General features: G+C 36.6%; 1 long non-coding RNA gene across 3 annotated transcripts; it reads left to right on the plus strand.

Annotated features, from left to right (window-relative positions):
* On the plus strand, positions 1 to 13663 carry LOC124268536. Of its 3 annotated transcripts, XR_006896305.1 has the most exons (5): positions 548 to 718; positions 8264 to 8333; positions 8548 to 8656; positions 10604 to 10686; positions 13532 to 13663. It is a non-coding gene; the product is annotated as an uncharacterized LOC124268536 (long non-coding RNA). The 3 variants fall into 3 exon arrangements; XR_006896303.1 differs by lacking the exons at positions 548 to 718; positions 8264 to 8333 and adding an exon at positions 1 to 135; XR_006896304.1 differs by lacking the exon at positions 8264 to 8333 and having other exon boundaries at positions 551 to 718.
* Positions 13664 to 13940: the final 277 nt, after the last annotated feature.

The raw sequence follows: 13940 nt of genomic DNA on the forward strand, positions 1-13940 counted from the left end.
ACCTTTAGGCGACAGCTGTCGCCCTAAGGATATATTTCTGTCGCCTAAATATCGGCATGTCACTACTATGTTCATTTTCTTTCATAGCTATCCCAAAGTGGATGGTTGGATAGACGGTCGTCTCAGGACCTTCAGGTGTGCTTCTTTTGTATTTTTATAAAACTTTAGTGCTGTTATTGAAAAAACAAAAATATCATGTATATAACGTCTGCGACCTTTCGGCGACACGGGGTTTTCTGTAAAATTCTCTAACACCTGGATATATGTTCAGTAATAAACAATGGAGAAATTATTGTCTAGATATATGCTATTAGGTTTTGTACAGTTTTTTCAAATATACATATCGTTAAGTGTTCGCCATAACATCACTGTTTCGCTCGCAGTACCTTTCGGCGATTTGCCTTCATGCTCCTGTGCGTCAAAAACGTGAAAGTTCAATAGCGGCTACGTCGAAATGAACACTTATCTAATAATTCAATAATGTCTGTAGATATTGTGGGACCTGACAGACAAGACCAATATGCCACCAAGAACACGTTTAAATACTTAAACATTTGATTCTTCAATCAAAATAACAATGTAATAATCTGTAAATAAATTGAATTCATGTTTCACACGAAGGCCCGTTCACGTTTTGTGTCAAATCGGATCCCGTTTGCTACAGTTTTCGCGCACTACACGAGGTGACTTGGCAGCACAAAGCTATGGAAAATGCAGGGTATGTATCGTAATCGGAGTATTTTGTTGAAAACAGCAGCATGTACAATTGTATCAAAGGCGATGCCTGTCCCATGACACAATCTATTTCAAGATTTCGCAACTGGAAGAAACTGTTTGCTAGTAACTTGATCGCGATTGTGAGGTCTGGTATCTCATGTTGTTTCTTGATCCTCACCTAGACTATCGCTTAGTCTCTGAATATAATTTTTTTTATATCAACAAACAAACGCATTATAAATTGAAAAGGAGACCCGGGGAAACCAGAACCTGAGGAAATCTAGACTTGCTTCATTTAGGGCTTTAGCATTGCAGAAAGGGCTATGCTGTAGGGAAAATAATATTGTGGTTCAGGGGACTGTGACAGACTACAGAGTACAGTGGTTGGCCATAAGTGAGTCATCATTAGTGAAATTTCCATAGACTTACATGTTAATTAACTGTTTCAAGAATAATTTTAATAAATTGAGTAGAAGTTTGCAAACATCTTGGAAATCATCTTCAGCTACATATACATAATTTTCTTTCATCTTTCCGTTGATTAGTTATCGAATGACGCCTGATTAAGCACCATAAATACAACTTAATTTTAATCTATCCCATAGACATGTTAAACTTGATTGGTATGTCTAATATATGTTGTTTAAGTAGTTGCAGTTTTCTTAATAATCATCGGAAAATTGAAAGGAAATTATATGTACGTAGCTGAGATGATTTCCCAGCTGGTAGATATAAGTACTGAAAGCAATTCCACCGAAACTAAATTTATGAAAATTATTCTTGCAAGAGTTAATTAACATGAAGGTCTATGGGAATTTCACTATTGATGACTCACTTATGGCCAACTACTGTAGATCCACACTCGAAAGAGCTAATCACAGCTGAATGATTTTATGTTCACTCAGTGGGTGAAATTGACCTTTTACTTTTAGGCCAGTGTACATTCTTGTACTTAGACGCAGTTCCGGTGCGGCAAAAACCCAAAACAACTCTCATTCTGACGCCTGATATTCAGACTGACTTTTCACACTGATATATTGTTTTCTTATTTTAGATATATATCTACCAACTAATAGATAAATAAAAAACCCAAAACAGTCAATAACCATTACTAATTTCAGGAACTAACCAAATCTGTAAGACTTGAATTCAGTAAAATTACTTATAGGCCAAATGTAGAGATAGCATAACACATTACAATCGGTTTTATCACCCACACTGCATATTCTGACCATGGGGGTAATACTCATTGACATGGGTTGCTCAAATAATGAGCTGATACTGCAGTGTTGAGGAAGACTTGTAGTTATAGTTTCTTAAACCTTCCATAGTTTATCAAAACGTGTAACAATACTAATGATAACACAACAACTGATCTTTGGGGGGGAAAAGGGTCAAGTTTATTTTAACTTGACAACATTAACAAATCCAAACATGTAATTAATCAGTACGAACACTGCAATTTCCTCCATGAGGAGATACTTCAACCTAGACATAGGTATACACTGAATAGGTATGAATATTGCAACATTGCAAATCCCAAACATGCAATTTATTATACAGGAGACAGCATAAACCATAAAAAGGGGTGGGCAAGGGCGGGTATTTTCGTCTGCTATGGTTCCAAGGTGACCTTGAAACTGTCATGCCCCTTAGCTCATTAACAAACATAAACAAGGCCCTTAGTACCTTAATAAAAAGGGTTATCTCCCTTGGACCAGAGGTGAAGGCTGGGGAAATTAAGTTCCCAAGAGTTATGTCCCTTTACCTGCAAATCAAGCCTAAGTAGGTTAAGCTGTCAGTTTTAATATCAAATAAAATAGTTTTATTTTCAACTTAAACCTTCCATAGTTTATCAAAACGTGTAACAATACTAATGATAACACAACAACTGATCTTTGGGGGGGAAAAGGGTCAAGTTTATTTTAACTTGACAACATTAACAAATCCAAACATGTAATTAATCAGTACGAACACTGCAATTTCCTCCAAACCCCCAAAGATCAGTTAACTAGAAAGTACATACAAACTGAGCACTTGCGACACTCTCTCATGTAACTCATCATCTAAAGTGATGTAACGTTCATATGCATTGGATCTCCAGTCACCTCTCAGTTTAATGAACGGTGCTGACAGTCCAGCTTTAAAGGCAAATGTGCAACCTCCTCGTCGGAAGGAATGTCCGCTAAAGTCATCTGCCTTGTATCCACATACAGTCAAGATTTTCTTGAGGGTGCTCACAAAGGTATTGTAAGTCAGGCACTTAATGTTTCTATGATTGTCCAAGTAGGAAAAAAGTGGAATACCTTGTTGTGAGATGGACGGTGGAAACAGCTGGAGTAAGTTGTCTAGAGCTTTCACTGGACACAGGGGTGAGCCCGGAATCCAGTGGAGGGGCAACCTGAGTACTCTTTGTCCAAACTGAATTGTCTTGGTGTGTCTGATCACTATGGTTGCAGATTTTTTGTCATCAGACAAGCTAGCATCACACATGAGGAGACAATGAGAGGGGGTATCGCTCTCTTTCCGGGGCAACAATGTAGATTTACGGAGAAAGCCGAAGAAGGCAATAACACAGGCTGCCCAGAATGCCTTATAGAAGGCAATAGATGTATTGATCCTGTTACGAATTTCCTGCAAGATGTGAACAGTGATAGGCAACTTCTGTTTGGGTGGTACACCTTTCAACCGGTTGACACCCTGAGTAGGAGTTTATACTCCCAGTTATCTGTCGGGTTTGGGAGTCCAACTTCCACATGCATAAGGCGCACAACATTCACATAATTGGGGATACTGGTTGCTTTCAGTGTCCGCCCGAGAAACACTACATACAGTAGGATGGTTAGTGTATCCGCTGGCACAGGTCTCAATCCAAAGTAGAGGCAAAAACGCGCAGGTATGCTGACCTCATTGATGAGTACGTCCTTTTAGTTGAATCCGCATAACAATGACTTTTTAGCTGCAACAATTCAGATCTAAGCAGTGTCCATTGTTCTCCCACTGGGCCTGCAAAAAAGTAAATGCCCTATCAGTCATATGTTGGTCCCAGATCATCAGCATGGTCAAGGAATTACATGAACCACAGTCATGAGGTAATGCCTGAAGGTAAGGCACTGCTTTGCTTAGATGACTAGGATCATGTAGTCGGCTCAACGAGTCGCCTGCGAAGTTAAGGACACCAGGGATATGTCTAGCTGATAGACGGAAATTATGCACCGCCGACAGCCAAAACAAGTCACGAAGCCACGACATTGCAAGAGGATTACTGCAAGTTCCCTTATTGATGCATGCTTTTGCAGTGACATTGTCAGTGTAAACAACAATGCGTTTATTGCGCCATCTCTTGCACCAGCTTAGCTGAAATATATACAACAAATAGTTCTTTCAAGTTGATGTGTTCATTCGACATATTGGGAAAATCAGATTCCCAGCTGCAGTAGAACCAGTCATTCTTGTAATATGCTGCGCCACCAGTAGAACAAGCATCAGTGGAGAAATCATGCACGGGCACCGGAATAGCATCTAGGAAGCTGCAGGTACCATTGAAGGTTTTGCAAAAGGTTATCCACCATTGAATATCTTTTCTAGAGGACTGTGACAGTCGCACATGATGTGAGCTGCGCTTTAAAGAGTTCATGATATCGATTAGACGACGAAGAAAAGTACGTCCACCATACACAACACGAGATGCCCAGTTAAGTTTTCCCACAAGCACTTGAAGTTCACGTTTTGTTGCTTTCTTCTTACTGGACCAGGACCTCAGAAGAACTTTCAACGAATCTAGTTTATCATGAGGTAATGAGAATGTTTTTGCCACACTGTCTATTTCAATTCCCAGAAATACCAGCTTCTGACACGGTGCTTCCACTTTTTCATAGTTAATTGTAAATCCAAGATTAACTAGCAGGTTAAGTAGGGTATCATAACCGTTTTGACACTCTGCTTCTGATTTACCAATGATCAAAAAATCATCCATGTAGGCAACTATCACAAACCCTCTACGTTTCATCATCCTCGATATAGCTGTAGAAAGACGATTGAAAACCTGTGGGCTCATCGAGGCACCGAAGGGAAGTTTTGTGTCCACAAAATAGTTAGGTATTATTCCACCTGAAAAAGTCCATGATAACCCAGTAGCTGCATAGCAATCCGGATGTATGGGTACACTGCGGTAGGCATGTTTTAAGTCAACTTTGGCCATATATCCTCCGGGGGGTAGCAGTTTCAAGGCATTATCTATAGTCTCATATGTAAAGCTGGTAGTAGTAGCATGTGAGTTAAGGCTGTAACCAACTGGTCTGCTACAGTCATGGATCAGTCTTACCTTGCCATCACTTTTGGGAATGGCTCCTAAACTACTGATAATAGTCACAGGTTTTTTACATGGAAGATAGTTTCCACATTCAATTTCCTGAATAATCTGTTTCTCAACTAATGCTTTTGAATGTTCATCTGTAGCTGATTTATAGTTTTTACACCTAACAGGCTTAAGTTCTGCATCCTGAGAAATAATCCGAAAACCATTAACAACACCATCAAGGATGAATTGTGAGTCTTTGTCATTCTTCAGTTCAGCTTGCCAAGTTGGCAAGCATTTACCCAGGGGGCTATCAATACATGGAGGGACGAAAACGAGGAGGCACCTCCTTGTCCTTGCGATGTTCGAACTGTGGGTGTTTCTCATTGCATCCTGGTACAAGGCATGTGTGACTGTATTTACAGTTTGGAAACTTACAACCAGAAGGGTGTTGGAAGTTAATGCATATCAGTTTCCCAAACTGATCTACTTGTCTGTTCCTATGATGAGGAGCTGAACTTGTGGGAGGCTTTCTTGTGCTTGGTGCAGTAGATTTCTTTTCTAGGTAGTAGAACATGTCATGGAAATTTACACAATTCCAACTTGTGCTACCTTCATCTGATAGTCGCCTTCTATGTTTGTCATCAAGTAACATTATTGACTGTGTGGTGTAGGTCTGCGCAAAGTCGCCAATCTGAGCAGTGTAATCCAGGTAAGATTTTACTCCAGTCATGTCAGTTTTACCCTCATCGACTAGCTTGCGTAATATCCTAGCATTAGCAGAAATCCACTGAGATAAGGAGACTTGTTCTGGCGTTGGCTTAGAGTTACTTCTCATGAACAGCTTATTGTCACCCTCACTAAAAATGGGAGTTTCATCACTGGATACAGATGATTTTGGTTTAGTGATAAAGTCTGGTATCAAATGGGGTTTCTCACCTTTCCGTGATTTGTCCTTGGCACAGATCTCTTCTTCACATTTATTGAAGTTCAGATAGTCTTTTAAATGGAGGTCAGACATTCCCTTTAGTAAGTCATTGAGTTCAACCATCTTAGACAAATCCCTAGTTGTTACTCCAGCACTGCTGTCAATATTAGTTCCACATTCTTGCTGAAATGTAGTGGTTGAAGGTTGCCGCAGCAATTTCACAGCTTCCAAAAGAGCATTACGTTGCCCAAGAGGCAGTTTCAGTTCAAGCACATCATCTGTTGATAATCTCAATAAACACTGCTTTGACACAATTTCTTCCTTGGAAAGAATGTCCAGAGTAATGCTACTCAGTCCTGATAAAGAACCCCACTCACTGATACAGAAGGAATCTGTGTCTTCCATTTCTTTTTACTGCAAATTCTCACTGCATATTATTTTCGTCTGCTATGGTTCCAAGGTGACCTTGAAACTGTCATGCCCCTTAGCTCATTAACAAACATAAACAAGGCCCTTAGCACCTTAATAAAGAGGGTTATCTCCCTTGGACCAGAGGTGAAGGCTGGGGAAATTAAGTTCCCAAGAGTTATGTCCCTTTACCTGCAAATCAAGCCTAAGTAGGTTAAGCTGTCAGTTTTAATATCAAATAAAATAGTTTTATTTTCAACATAATGTCACTCTCCATTGTTGCTCTTTGCTGTTTCCTCTGATAGCTGAACTACACATTTTTATATCAGCTACACATTTCCTAAATTGTTCATGCAAAGGAAATATGCATTTGCTCTCTTGACCATAATATGTTTCAGTTACATTATTTATATCAAGAGTTTCTAACTTTCAAATATAGCTTTTTGTACTCCTGCTTTCAACCCTGTCCCTTTGGGTGTTTATGTGCAGTGTATCTCCTCCACTGGTCTATCAGAGTGAAAATATCAGTGTATAGTGATGAAATGTATATTTTGCACCATTTTCATGCTAATAATAACAATTATCTCCATATGAGTACAAAGATTGTAGCCTACCACCTTATTACCTACAAGAAAAGGCTGTCTGGATCAAACCTTGTTTGTATTTAGTAACCTAATACATTTTGTGGCTGGTTATGACAAGAATTTCTAATTATCAGATAACACAATAACTGATGCTGAGAGATCCTAAAAGATAAAAACCTTTCTTGCATTTGGCCCAGGACTATAACCATGTCTGTTCACATGCCACTGCCACTCAGCCAGCATAATTATGACCAATACATCCTCCTACTCACAGGTGACTCAACTGACAACCATAAATGTTGGTTACGTTGTATTTTTCTGCACTTGGTCCAAACTTGATATAGTTTCAAATGCTAGAGATTTTCCACTTCACTGATGCACTTGAATCTGTTAATTCAATATTGTGCATGAATACAGTCAGAATCCCTTTTTGAGCTTTCATAATTCCATGGCAGCTATGTTTGTATGTTTAATGCAGGCACATTTCCTCATTTCAAAGTCTAAATCCTGTACATTGTGTAACATAGGAAAGAGGGTAAACACCAGTGGACAGTATAAGATTAACTGAAAAATCAAGGATGAATCTCACTAAACATATTGAGACATGTTATAACTTATTGGTAGGTCAATAGACCATCTGTTTCTATGCAGGGATATGTTATTAGTCTTTTATGGTTTTTAAGTTCCCTTAGCGGTCAAATTGCATAAAAGGGTAAGTTTGTTCAAAGCGGGGGTTTCTTAAACAAACTATTTCTTTTTTTAAAAATGGAGGTGAAGTTTAACATTTCTTTCAATACAAACAGTAAGAATTAAAGCCTCTTCCTGAATCATAGAATCGATGATTGTTATTATGAATAGTAACTTTGAACAAAAATTTTAAAAAAAACCCTGAAAGAAATCAACATTTTGTATTACTGGTGAGTTTTGACATTTATGCATGGATGACTAAAAAAATCCTGAACATGATTTAGAGGCAACCCATGAATAAAGAAATAACTTTGTATATTGTGTGAGTAAACTGAAACTATGATATTATGGGTATTCTTAAATTCCATTCAAATTGACTTGATGGCACAAGTTTTTTTCCTTTGGTCACCCTTCAACTCTAGTTCAAAGTTGACATAGACTGTAAAAAGTCAGAAAAGGTCTAGCCTGTCTCATAGTTCCTGAACTGCATGATTTTTACTTCCGTCTATGCTTTTCTGCAGTGATAAAGACCTTATTTAAGCAAGTCTAGATTTACTTAGGTTCAGGAATCTCCCATCTCACTGGAGCTCCTTTTCAGTTTAAAAGGAATTATTTGATTCTATCAAAATTATATATATTCAGAGACTCAGAAGGGCTAGTCCCAAATGGTCCTGTTAGACATGGAAATCCTATCCAATCCAGTTTATGCCTGGTAAGTTAATTCTATTTTACAACAGATTCTGAATATGAAACATTGTAAATTCATAATTTAGGTATGGTGTTAGGGTGATAACTAAATCGTGTAGAATTTTAACTACTTTATCAGTTCAGAAGAAAAAATATTATTTCTTAAGCTCAGTTTTGAATTTAAGTTCATGATCATTTTTAGAATAATATTGTTAACATTTTAATGTTACATAATGCAGACAATTATGAACGGGATCAAGAGACGTTGAGCTTGGCAGAGGAGAAATGTGATCTTCAAATTGCAGAATCAGAGGGGGAGTCTCTGAGGCATTCCAAAGTGAGGAAGGGGTAGGTTATGTGATCCAGAGATCAATACCTTCATGTTAGTAGGTTTAAATTGTGAATACCATTTTTACAACTTTGTTAACTTTATTTCTACCTTAACTAGGGATGTCGCGATACATAATTTTCATGAATCGATACGTATCACAATACTCATGACATGATTCGCTATGTATCATGATACCTATTTTCGCTGCATTATTGTGTAAATTTAGTTACATTTTGAACATTAAATATTTTATATTTTATAATAGTCCTTGAAAAGATCAACATTTTCTATTCTCAGAGATTAAAAGGTTCTAATTTCCCATCTTTGTGCATGAAAAATAATCATTTATAACTCTCATAACATAAAAAAACATGATACAATTGCAAAATGTAAACGATACATATTAAAACGTATTTAAATCGATTCTTTCAAAACTAAATATCGATACAGTTTTGAATGTATCAATGATTGTACCATCTTAGAAAAAGTATGGATGTATCATGTCATTCCTAACCTTAACAATGTTCTGGCCTACCTTTAGAATTCAGCACCACAAACTTGCAATACCCAATGAAGTAATGCCTCATGAATCTTTGCAAATTGTTTAAGCCTTCTCAGTATTAGTACAGTTACCTTGAATGGTAGTGTGCCCATCAGTGCCGAGTGCAGCAATACATGTTTTAGGTATTATCTCAATACATGATCTTTTACTATTTATAAAGTCCCAAAACATTCAAAGTAAATTTCAACTTTCCGTTTTTTAATCGTAGAATATTTGTAATTTTAATGTATGGCTAGATATGTCTTAATTGCTAACGGCTGAGGGGATGATATAAATCCAGCTAGGGCCCATGCAGGAAGCAAATGTACTGTAAGTCCCCATGGTCCCTAGTATGGTGATCTACCTTCAGTTGTTAGCGATCTATAGCCCATTTTTAGATTGTGTTGTCCCCTATGGTTAAAATGTTTTAGATTCAATTACTAGTTTTACATATATATATCTGTGATACTCTAGTTGCTTTACTGTCCTTCGATGACAGGTTTTATAATATATACATATTCAATTACAATGTAAAATGTTCTCGTCACGATATGGCTGAAATATTGCTGATGTGACGTTAAATATTAACTCACTCACTCACTATTTATAAATGTAACAAGAAATTGAAAATGGCCAATAAGAGATTAATTGATAGACATGGAATAGCCTTATATACAGATAGTCTGTCTTTGATGACATATATGAAAAATTTAAAGAAAAACTGTATATACTCTCATAACAAGCAGTTCCAGACAAGTATTGTGGTTCTGATCATGGAAAACTTTACAGAAAATGTAGAAATTTTGAAAACTGGCAGAATTTGCTCTTTTCACATATCAATAGGGTAATTTTCAACATTTTTAAGCTTTTCTATTGACTTTTGCACTTGATTGATGTCCAAACATTTGCAATTCAAAAATTAATCCCTGCAATAATCATGTCTTTTATAGAGATATCATTTTCACTTTTAGGTTACTATCTACTCATATCTTACCACAGTTTCATAGAGAGCTGATGGGTGTCGTGTTTCGTAGTGCACACAATTCAGACCATACCCATGAAGAGAAAATATTGGCATTTCTCAATACAATGTATACAAATTAACATATTGCCTACATTTTGTTGTTTTCTGTAGTCAATAATTCAATCTTCCATCGGATAATCAGGTGTATGAAAGTTCTGACACCATTCTGTTCATATCACAGGGGTGGGTGGGGGTGGGGATGGGTGGGTTCTCAATTAAATTTGTTTTACATAATTGTATCAGGTGTTTAAATGGGTTGTTATCAAATGATTCATGTAATTGTTAATACATTTGCATTAATGTTTTGGTGTCCTTCATACACAGGAAATTCAGCAAATGAGAACTGAAGACACCTGTATTCCATGTCAGCAGATACATTTTCTTTGTTTATCTTTTCAGGATTCAGATGTAGTATCTGTGAGAAGGTACTAAAATGTAAAGGTGGATATACTGTTCATCAGCAGATGACTTGAAGTGAAAAGGTACTACCAGTTTTTAGTAGTTTCTTTCTAGATATCAAGATAAGTGAACACTCATAACATTTCTTATCATGATACAAAGTCAAGAATGTGTTTAGCTCGATCGCTTTATGATATTACTGGCAGGTCATTAGTAAATCAATCAAGCTAAATTCCATTGTATGCAACTAGGATGTGTTGTCTAAAGGTCTGTGTTGATGATGAATAAGATGTATTGTGATGACCATCGGCAACTTATCATATATATATGTATTAATATTCAGCCGACTCTTGGGCAAGATATGTATATCATTATCAACAGAATGTTGGGTAACATCCTATCTGTTATAATCACAACCAATTGGGCAACACATCCTATCTGCTATAATCACAGCCCATTGGGCAACACATCCTATCTGTTATTTTTACATACCTTAGGGCAACACATCCTATCTGTTATTTTTACAGACCATTGGGCAACACATACATATTAACATCAGACCTTATCAGAAGACCTTTTAGTAACACATCATATCTGTTATCAGCAGACCTTTGGGCAAGACATCTTATATATCACCAGTAGACCTTAGGGCAATACATCTTTTATATCACCAGTAGACCTTAGGGCAACACATCATATATATTACCAGTAGACCTTAGGGCAACACATTATATATATTACCAGTAGACCTTAGGGCAAGACATTATACATATTACCAGTAGACCTTAGGGCAACACATCATATATATTACCAGTAGACCTTAGGGCAACACATCTTATATATCACCAGTAGACCTTAGGGCAACACATTATATATATTACCAGTAGACCTTAGGGCAAGACATTATATATATTACCAGTAGACCTTAGGGCAACACATTATATATATTACCAGTAGACCTTAGGGCAACACATCTTATATATCACCAGTAGACCTTAGGGCAACACATCATATGTATTATCAGTACACCTTTGGGTTACACATCATATATAGTGTATATACCAAACTCTCTGTAGTTCACTTGTCTACAGTCAAATATAATCAAACTTTGTATCCCTAAAGAGGCTTTTTCACTAATCAGTTTGTAATCTAGTTATATCATGTGGATAAGTTGAGTTTGATTGTCACACTGTGCACTGAGCTGTAGTATTGTGCACTGCGCTGTAGTATTAAATCATACATACTAAAGGGTTAAGATTTCTTCCTTGCAGTCTGAATTGACTGATGTCAGTTATGATTCAACACTTCAAATGATATGTGTCACCTAGATAGTTAGAAATTACAAAAATGACAGATCATGTTTGTATTCTACAGTGTCAGTACATACTGTATGTTTTTCTAGATTTGTAGGTTTCATTGAGTAGTCAATGCCAAAATTGTTTACATTTCAAACCTCAAGCTTAACTTGTGTGTTCTAAATGTAATTTCTGTTTATCAAAGACACAACAAAACTCTCAAATCTGAAAACATACCATGTCTTTTTTTCTAACTAGATAACTAACTTATCCTTCAGCACTGCTAGAACTTGGCTGACATACTGCTGACATATGTCATCAACTGGTTCCAATTGCATCATGCATGACATGTAGGAGATGTGGAGAAAAATCCCTGAGCCAATTGTATGCAGAATTTTATGAAGTTTGGTTTAAAAGTTAGCGAATCAGATATGTTCTTTTTTTTATTACATATTTCCAGTTCGAAACCTTTGTTTTACAAAAACCTAATGCTGCCATTTTTGTCAATCAAAATGTCTCTTTTGTTCAATTACTTTCTTGTTGCTTTGACTATTTTATCATTGCTGCAATTATTTCTCTGAGTATACCAAAACATGTGCATGTTGCTGCATATTAATTACGTCAATGTTTTGTTTCATCATCATTTCACTTGTTTGATAAACACTAAGCAATACAGTTAACCAGTATCTATCTGGACATCCTCCTACCTTTCCCTTTCTCAGTGGTATTCAGTCTGTATCTACTTAATGAAGCGCTTACTACTACTAGGGTTGACGGGCGGTGGGGTAGCCTAGTGGTTTAAGCGTTCGCTTGTCATAGCTAAAAGCGGGATAAAACTAATCTCACTCACTACTAGTGTTGACCCTCATTTCTCTCATAGACAGTGGCAGTCACTCCCATTCAATTTTCAGCCATGTTACGAGATTAAAGTTTCCTGAATACTCAAGGCTCCATCTTTATAGAACTATTTCTATTCTACATTATAGCAAACTTAATTTAAGGACTATATGTTGTTATATTGTATATTGCAGTGATTAGAAACTAACATATACTACTCACACTTTGCTAAGGTTCACAAAATTTCCCAACTTTACTTACACATAGATTTATAATTTGAAATTGTATACATTTAAAACTGGATAAATAATAATATAGTAACCCTTCTTTAGGCAAACAGCTACTTTAATCTAACCTTATGCACTTGGTACATGAGTAACCATAAAAATGGTTTAATGGCACCAATCAACCATTTTGCAAATCATGGAACGAGTCATTTACAAATACACAACACCTGTCAATAGCAGGTATGGGATCCGCAAGATGCAATGACATACTGAAACCTAGGATCCAGACTTACAATAAGCTTAGATATTTAAACCAAATTAGACCCGACATCATAGTTTTCTGTTGAATCAATGATTTAATCCATAGCAAAGTGTGAATAGTATATTTAGGCCACAAGTCCTCATAATGATAACAAATTAGCTAAATCTTAAAATGGCAAATGTTTACTTGTCCTAATAAAACCTTAAGTTGGGGAGTTGGGTAAAGACTATAGGACTAAAAGCTGAGTGATGATACTCACTGTACCTTGATGTTTTAACATAATTCTGAAAACTTTGTTATATTTCAGAAACGGAGACCATTCAGGCATTTCTACAGATTTCCAAGCATGAATGCTCTTATGTTCAGCTGAGAACAAAAATGATGAACAAGTAGAAAATACAGCAGCAAAGGACAAGGACGAGATGGCACACATTTTAAGAATAAGATTAACTTAAAAAATATTCAGATCACTTCTAAGGGATGTTACATTAAGGAATTCACTTTCCCAGTATACCAGATACTAGTACTTTGCTGGTAGAGGGTGGAGTGAATCCCTTGTGTGATTTGAACCCACCCTCTCAGAGTGAAACACCTTATCACAGAACAACATAGTCAGCAATTTAACCTGACAAATGTTAGTCAAGGTCTGGTTCAGAGAAGTGTAAATGCCACAATTACAAAGTTGTGCAAAGTTATGCAAATAAGAATGTCAAAGC

The sequence above is a fragment of the Haliotis rubra genome, unplaced genomic scaffold, assembly GCF_003918875.1.
Source record: "Haliotis rubra isolate DU_JTF1 unplaced genomic scaffold, ASM391887v1 Scf139, whole genome shotgun sequence".
Taxonomy (NCBI): domain Eukaryota; kingdom Metazoa; phylum Mollusca; class Gastropoda; order Lepetellida; family Haliotidae; genus Haliotis; species Haliotis rubra.